The sequence below is a fragment of the Molothrus ater genome, chromosome 12 (genome assembly GCF_012460135.2).
Source record: "Molothrus ater isolate BHLD 08-10-18 breed brown headed cowbird chromosome 12, BPBGC_Mater_1.1, whole genome shotgun sequence".
Lineage (NCBI taxonomy): Eukaryota > Metazoa > Chordata > Aves > Passeriformes > Icteridae > Molothrus > Molothrus ater.
Genome location: NC_050489.2, coordinates 1,315,383 through 1,323,835, shown reverse-complemented (window position 1 = coordinate 1,323,835; position 8,453 = coordinate 1,315,383). Strand labels below are relative to the sequence as shown.

The window sequence follows — 8,453 nt, the reverse complement described above, 5'->3', positions numbered from 1 at the left end:
AACAGAACCACAGCTGGCCGTGCAGGAGGGCTGAGCCACCATGGAATGGGACTGCTGCTACCACCCTGACCAAGAGGGTGTGAGGTCCTATCCTGACTTTGTCTGCTTCAGCAGTAAAAATTTTTTTTCATGAGCTAATGATTTCTAAACTTTAAAGAACTCCCGCAGATAGTTCAAGGTTATAGGACTTAGTTAAGAACTTAAAATTAATTGCTGCAAATAATCTTGGGAGAAGAAGAGAGCCGCAGGCACACAGGGAGTGGGGCACTGCGGGGCGGTGCTGTGGGCTGGCAGGAAAAACCCAACATGGCCTCAGGTGTGGTAGTGAACACCCCCACTGCAGGAGGGTATTCCAGATTGCAAGGCAGGATGTATTCCATTACCATCTGTATGGCAGTTGTCTTTTGTCAAGAGGGCAGTTTGTCTTATCTCTTCCACAATCCCTCCTCCCTTGGGAGGGGACATCTGCTGATAACAGGCTATTGAATGTCACTGCATGGCTGATAAAAAGGACAGCATTCCATTGTGAGATGCTCCACTCACAGAGGCAGGAGCCAAGCATTGCTACCCAGATATAATCTGGAGATTCTGGAACACCAGCACAGCTTCTCCACAGGATTCCCCAGAGGAACAGCAGCTGTCTCTTCTTCCACTGGATCTTCGGAGGCAGAATACATCCTTCTCTACAGGATCCCTGCTCCAACAGAACCACCCCTGACACTGCAGGAGGGCTGAGCCACAATTCCAATGGGACTGCTGCCCACACCCTGACCCACGGGGTGTCAGGTTGGGTTCTGACTCTGGCAGTGTTGTTCTAGTGTACTGCATTGTTTATTTTATCCTTTTATTTTCTTCCCTATTAAAGAACTGTTATTTCCTGCTCCCATATTTTTTGCCTGAGAGCCCCTTAATTTAAAATTTATAGTAATTCGTAAGGGTGAGGAGGGTTTACATTCTCCATTTCAGGGGAGGCTCCTGCCTTCCTTAGCAGACACCCATCTTTCCAAACCGAGACAGAGGGGGAAATGATGTGAGCCTGGAGGAACTGAAGAAGATGACGAGGGAAAATTGGAGGAAAAAGAAGAGCAGAGAAAACTAGGAAATGCACCTGCTGAAGTGGATGAAGAAGGAAATGATATCAACCCTCATATTCCTCAGTACATCTCCTCATGGTGCATAGATCCTTCTAAGGGACCCACGATAAAGCAGCAGAGACCTCAGCCAGAGAAGCAGGAGCAGTATAACTCCTCTGGAGATTGTATAAATGAGGAGTTCAGGAGCACCCTGTGGCCATGAGGTACTGCAAAGCAGCCTGTGAGAACTGCAGGGCACTGACACACAAAAAGAAAGACTGCATGGAGAGACCAAGGAAAGCTGGAGCAAAATACATGAATATTACCCCAGATGAACATGTGCAGCCTCAGCTGATGTTTGATTATGATGGGAAGCGAGATTGGTGGAATGGTTATGACCCAGAGGAGCACATGAAAATTGTTGAGGAATATTCCAGGGTTGATTTGGCCAAATGTACACTGAAAGCCCAGAAGCTTCAGGAGGAGTTGGCATCAGGGAAGCTGGGGCAAGTGAAGTCCCCAAGACACCAGTGGGGAGAAGAGGAATCAAATTCACAGACAGAAAGGGATCATAATGGTAAAGATGAAGGCAAATAAACAGATGAAAACAAATAAACAGATGATATGCCCAGGCATATCATAGACATTGATATGCCTGGGCAGAACTTTGACTCTAAAAGATGCATCACAGTCTGAAATTTACATATTTGGGAAGATACTGCTAAATACTTGAGGAATCTGGATCCAACCTCTGCTTATTATGATCCCAAAACAAGAGCCATGAGGGAGAACTCTTAAGCCAATACAGGCAAGAATCCAGATGAAGTTGGTTATGCAGGTGACAACTTTGTTTGCTACACAGCCGATACCATTTCCATGGCACTGACTGCTGTTTGCCTGGGAGTTTAAGACAAAGGCTCTGAAGTTCATCTTCAAGTGGACCCTACAAAATTAGAGCTTCTTTATAAATCTTCCAAGGTAAAAAACGAAGATTTCAAGGCTCAGCAGAAAGAAAGAAAGCAAGCATCCTAGAGAAGTATGGAGGACAAGAACATTTAGATGCCCCCCTCCCCCCCAGATGAAGTGCTGCTAGCTCAAACAGAAGATTATGTGGAGTATTCTAGGCATGGAACGGTCATCAAAGGACAGCAGAAAGCTATTGCTTGTTTTAAATATGAAGAGGATGTGAAGATCATCCATACATGCATTTGGGGTTTGTACCAGAAAGAAGGCAAGTGGGGTTACAAGTGTTGTCACTCCTTTATCAAATACTCCTACTGTATAGGAGAAGCTGGGAAAGAAATTGCTAATACAGAGGCAAGTTTAATGGAAGAGCAGCCTGAGGAGGAGGAGGAACACATGACAAAACCCAAAACACCGATGGAGATCCACCAAGAGAAACAGAAAGAGAAAAAAAAAGAAGAACAAGAAGACCTCAAATTCTGACACTGAGGGTGAAGAGAAAAAGAAGCAAGAAAAACTAAAAATGGCTCTAAATGCTGAAGAGGCTTGACTTCTCCACATCAAAGAAATCATGCAGTTAGATGAGAGGAAGAGACCATACAACAGCCAATATGAAGCCAGGGAGCCAACAGAAGAGGAGAGAGAATGAGTTGCTGCAAGAGAAAAGAACAGAGACAAACCAACTAGAGAACATACAACATCAACTTCTGTGTCTAAGAAGCCTCGGCTAGACCAAATTCCTGCAGCAAATCTTGATGCAGATGATCCTCTTACTGATGAAGATGATGAAGTGATGAAAATGATGAATATGAGGACTTGGAAGACATTGATGGTGATGACACTGCAGCTCTTCTGGCTGAACTGGAAAAAATCAAGAGAGAACGAGCTGAAGAACAAGCTCCAAAGGAACAAGCACAAAAGGCCAAAGAAGAAAGAATTTGGATGGAGAACATCCTGAGTGGTAACACATTGCTGAACCTTACTGGGCCAGCACAGCCTCAGGCAAACTTCAAAGTTAAAAGGAGGTGGGATGATGATAATGTTGTGTTCAAGAACTGTGCCAAGGGGATAGACAAGACAAAAAAGGACAAAAGATTCATCAATGATACTCTAAGATCAGAGATTCACAAAAGGTCATGGAAAAGTATATCAAGTAGTACAGTTTTATGTGCAGTAGTGTGTGCAAGGACTTGGTAGGTCATGGCTGTTCCCTCCCTTTCCCTCAGAATTTAAGGCTGAATATTTGGTCATGGATTCTCAAATGCTTTTCCAAGATCAGCAACAGCTTCATAATTAATAAGTGCTATGTATCTGGAGTTTTTATTCCTGCATATTGTTTTCCTTTACAGTTTTAATTAAACCAGTTTGTGTCTCATGAAAAAAAACAAAAAAAAAATGGAGCAGAGCTGCAGTGGCCAAGCCACATGCTGGGGCAGGGTGGGGAGAGGCCTGCTGTGCCCCCCCATAGCTACAACAGGTGTCATAGATGAACAGCAATTAAATACAGATCAGCCAGTCCCAAGTGATGGGCAGGTGCTGCCCCAAAGAGGGGGAAGGGGGGCTGAGCTGCCCTGTGCCACTGCTGCTGCCAGCTAGGGAAGGGAAAACTCCCTGGCTCCGTCCTGCACCGCTGCACCTCTGCTCCCCCCCCCAAAACACTTGCAGTTGAAAAAGAGGAGGGGAAAAGGCAATAAAAACAAACCCTAAAAACTGCCCACCATAGCGGGAAAAATACCAAAAGACAAACATAGAGAACGCTGGAAAGGCACAAAGAGCCCGTGGCTCTCCTCTTCTGCTCTGGAGTCTGTGAATTCCATGGGGGAGTGCTGACCGAGGGGAGCCTCTGGGTCTGGAAAGGAGCTTTGCTACTAAAATACTGTCTGGCCTCTGCCAGTCCTGCAGTTTACAAGTTCTGCTGGAGGACGAGACCTGCTCAGATGGCTGCCACGCTTCCCCTCACAGTCACCCAGGTCCCCAGAGAGCGGCAGCTGGCCGGGCCTGTGCCGCCTGTCCACCCCTTCTGGGGGGGTAACTTAATCACACCAGAGGTAATTTTGCAAGAGCACACAACTAAGTTCTGGCTCCAGGCTCCTGGTTCTTTGTTTCTCCATGAGGTTTGAGTCCCACCACCCCTACCAGCCGTGTCTGGCCCTGGGATAGGAGGGAAAATGACTGACACAGGGGCTGTGCACTCCCGAGCATCTCCACGCAGGGACACACACACAGGCGCTGTCCTGGGACCAGTGTAGGCTCATGTTACATAAATACATTAGCCAAATCAGGAACCAGCCCCTGGACCACACAACACAGTAACAAAGGTATCAGCACATACTCACCATACTTTCTCTCTCCTTCTCCCAACATATTTTGCCTCTTTTAACTCAGAGTTTGGCTTTCATTCCGTGACATGCATGTTTCTGCACGGTTGCTGCTCCCATGTGCCATTTCCACATCACGGTTCTGTTATAGATGAGTAATGAGGTGGTTGGCCCTCACAATTAAGGGGTGAACATTAGGTGTATGTTAAGAGAAGTTTTGTAGATGTATAGTTACTGTAATATGTCCTCCCCCCTGCATTGTTATCATGGAATAGCCTTGGTACTCAGGGCATTTAGGAGGGTTGGCCTGGTACTATAGTAACACCTGACCTCCAACCAAGATGTAAGGAAGTGATCTCCACCCCTGGATGGCAAGGAAGGAGCCAACTGACAAGGCTTTAGGAGGAGCTAGAAGTATAAAAGGCAGAGCATCCATCTTGAAGATGAGGATGTGGCTGGTAGTCACGGGGGCTCCCAGCACTGTAATTTTTCCTTATTTAGTTCTTTTGTCATAATTTTTGTTAGAGCTTAATAAAATTTTAAAAGGTGATCAGTCATTTCTCACAGTTCTATTCTGAGACTTGTTTCCCCACACCTTAGCAGACGTACTTTCTGGTTCTTGACTGTTCACTCACCACTGCTCTTGAGCTGTTGTCCCTACGACTCACAGGGCCCCTCTCTCCTGGGCAGCTCTTAGGCTGCCTCACCTTCCGTGGCTCTTTCGGCCGCGTATCCTCCATGGTTCAGGACCGTGTTTGCAATCTGTGATTCACAGTTTTGTTCTCTGTGCTTTCCCCCAGCAGTTATGTTGGTTTCTGTGCATCCCACGCCGTCTGTGGCCCCGTGCACTCGCTGCCCGGGTTCTGCTCCCCCGGCTGCCTCTTGACTTTGCTTTTCTGTGCCGATCCCGCGGCTGACCATAGCTGTAGCCTTTTGCTACTGTGTAAATTCTCTGCTTGGATCTCTGTTTGTGCTGGTCCTGCAGCCAGCAGTGCTGCAGTGGTTGTGTTCGTGTGCTGTGTCTGGTCTCTCTGCAGACACAGACCTGTGCTCGGCCGTGCTCGTGGCTGGCTGCAATCTTCCTTTCCCACTTTGTATATTCCATCTCTAAATCCCATCTCCTGCCCAGTCCTGTGCTCAGCTTGGCTCATTTCACCTTCTTCTTTCACGACAGGCTGTTCTTCTCACATCAATCACGTCTTCGAGGTCACCATGTGTTGGAATAAATCAGCCGAGACTCCATTTTCTACATGCAGAAAGCCAATTCTTATTCACAAAGCTCATATTTGTAGGAAATATCAGAAGGGACTGTGTTAAACCTAACTGGTCAGCAATACAGTGAAACTCAGTTCATTGGCCAGTAAGGGCTGTTGTATATGTCTTTCAAATTTTCTCTCTCTACATATGTTAACATTTTTCCTTTGTGGATTCTTGTGGGCCAAATCTTATTGTTTACACAGATGAATTTGTTTTTCATGCTCAGAACAGATTTTTGTTTTAAAGGAACTTCTTATTCACAAAATAGCTTCACATGGGAACTTGCAAATTGCTTGTTAGCTACGCTTAGAAGAAATGCCAGGCCAGTTGTGTCAATTTTAGCAGAGTGAGGCCTGATTTCATAAGGTCTTTCTTTTATAATTCTTCTACCTGTCTACGACAAACTGGCAGCAAAATGAAAACGTGTCCCACGCACTTATGTCTTTCTGTACACGTTCTTCCTTTCTTTTCCCTTTAGCTGCCCCACTTGAGGGGCTGGGTGTGGATCTTACCCTCGCTGGAGACCAAAATTCAGCTGCATTTAAATGGTGCAGGCACAGCCCTGTGGGGGTTGGGAGAAAAGAAGGGGAATTTATTGCTGGGAAAGGATTAGTGCTGCTGTGAAGAGATCTATTTACAGAGTGCACCCACCCTCAAGGGGCTCTGAACGTGGACTTGGGTTTGGGAATTGCACTTGGATTTGGGAAGTGCTTCCCTGGGAGGCCTTGAAATGGGCACCAGAGAGAGGGAAACCAGGCATTGTTATGTGGGATTGCCCATGGTTTTAGAAGCTTACACAAGGCACAGGAAAGGTACACGTTTGTGTTTGACATTCAATTTTTCAAGTTTTATTACATAAAGACCGCTAAGCCCCATTAATTCACGGAGAAATCCTCACTGAAGTGATCAGTTTATGAAAATTGTCTTCCTGCCATTGAGTGGAATTAATTGCTAATGAAAAAAAAAGTGTGTCAAGACACGAGACAACCTACTATATGAATAATGTATTTTTGCTGTATTTGCTAAGTCAAGAAAAATTCAAGTGATTTGACCTTACTTACTCCTTAAGTATATATAGAGCTCCACAATCATCACTTATGTTTTAGAATGCTGTATTAAAAATAAGCAATTAGTTGAGCTGATAATCCACCTTTTTTTTTTTTTTTGATAGAGCTCTAGGCTGTTAGGTGAAAAACAGGATTACTTGTGAGAAAAATCAGAATCCTAGAACAGCTGTAGGCTAGAGATGGGATAAAACAAAATGTCTTAATACTGAAACATGGCATTAAGAGGCTGGGGATAAATGCAGACAGTTGGGAAGGTTTGAATACAAATTGGCTTGGATCATGCCTTGCCTTCGAAGATGAGTCCAGTGGAACATTAAAGCTGATGGACACTGAAAAGCTCTGCTCTCTGCAGATCAGATCTATGCTGGGAGGCTCTGGTCAGGTGCTGCTGTCACTGACTCTGGGGCTCTGATGTGGCCAAAGAGGGCAGGGTTTCCTGTGGCTCTGCTGCCATTTTTCAGCTGCAGGGAGTGTCTCTTTCTGTAGAATGTAGAAAAACAAAGCAGATTTAATTGATTCAGATAGGAACGTGATGATGTTCATTGGGATGGGTAGAGTGCAAGAAGAGGGGTTTGGGCTCTTGTTTGGCAAAGTTGGGGGTGTAAGGGCAGAGAAAGGTGCTGGGGGTTTGTGTGGAGGGAACAGTTCCCAGTTTGGGAAGGTGGGATAAGGATAACAAACTCCAAGCTGAGCAAGCACAAACTGTGCTCTAAGAAGAGAGGACTCTCACTCTTTTTTGTCTTCCCACTGTTATAGATGTGTAATGAGGTGGTTGGCTCTCACAATTAAGGGGTGAACATTATATGTATGCTAAGAGAAGTTTTGCAGATGTACAGTTGTGTTACTGTGTCCTCCCCCTTGCATTGCTATCATGGGATGGCCCTGGGCGCACAGAGGCATTTGGGGAGGGTTGGTTTGTTACTATGGTAACACCTGACCTCAAATCAAGGTGTAGGAAAGTGATCCCACCCCTGGACAGCAAGGAAGGAGTCGACTGACAAGACTTTAGGAGGAGCTAGAGGTATAAAAGGTGGGGCATCTGATGCCTCAGGTTTTAGCTTTTATATTTTTCAGATCCTGTTCTGCTTTAGTGTGTTAGTCTAGGTTTCATATTAGGGGATGGTGAGCTCTCTGCACAGAGTAGGGAGACAAAACAATTCCTGCTCTGGCTGGGGACCAAGGACAGCCAGTCCAGGCCTCAGGCCCAAGAGCACAAACAACGTGGAATGAAGAGAGAAAAACAAGAAGGATGGGACATCATGGATAAAGCTGTAATTGGACAGTTAGCTCCAATATGCAAATGGACCAAAACTTATAAAAGTGAGAGACCCCGTGCCCTGGTTGTCCATTTTTGTGGCCATTTTGGGTTGCACTGCCCAAGGTGGATCCATTGAGGCCTCTTAATAAATCCCTACTTTATTCTTTAGCTCTGTCTAGTCTCTGTTCTAGGTCAGCCTTCACAAGACATCACATCCATTTTGTAGATGAGCACATGGTGCTTTATTCCATGCTCTCACTGCTGTCATTTTTCCTTATTCAGTCCTTTTGTTGTATTTTTGTTAAGGTCTAATAAACCTTTGAAATTTTAAAAGTGAGCATTGTTTCTCACACCACTGCCTGATGTCATGGCTGGGAAATGTGTTTCTCTTGATGCCCCCCACTCATTCTGACTTCTTCCTTCCTTTGGCTGCTTCTGTGGAAATATCTGGTGAGAGTTCCATTTTCTCAGGCTCCTTGGTAGGGTAAATGTTGCAGCTTTTTGATACTTAGCAAGG

General features: G+C 45.5%; 1 pseudogene; it reads left to right on the top strand.

Moving 5' to 3' along the window:
- Positions 1-306: 306 nt before the first annotated feature.
- On the top strand, positions 307-3,193 carry LOC118691413 (pre-mRNA-splicing factor SLU7-like; annotated as a pseudogene).
- The last annotated feature ends 5,260 nt before the right edge of the window (positions 3,194-8,453 follow it).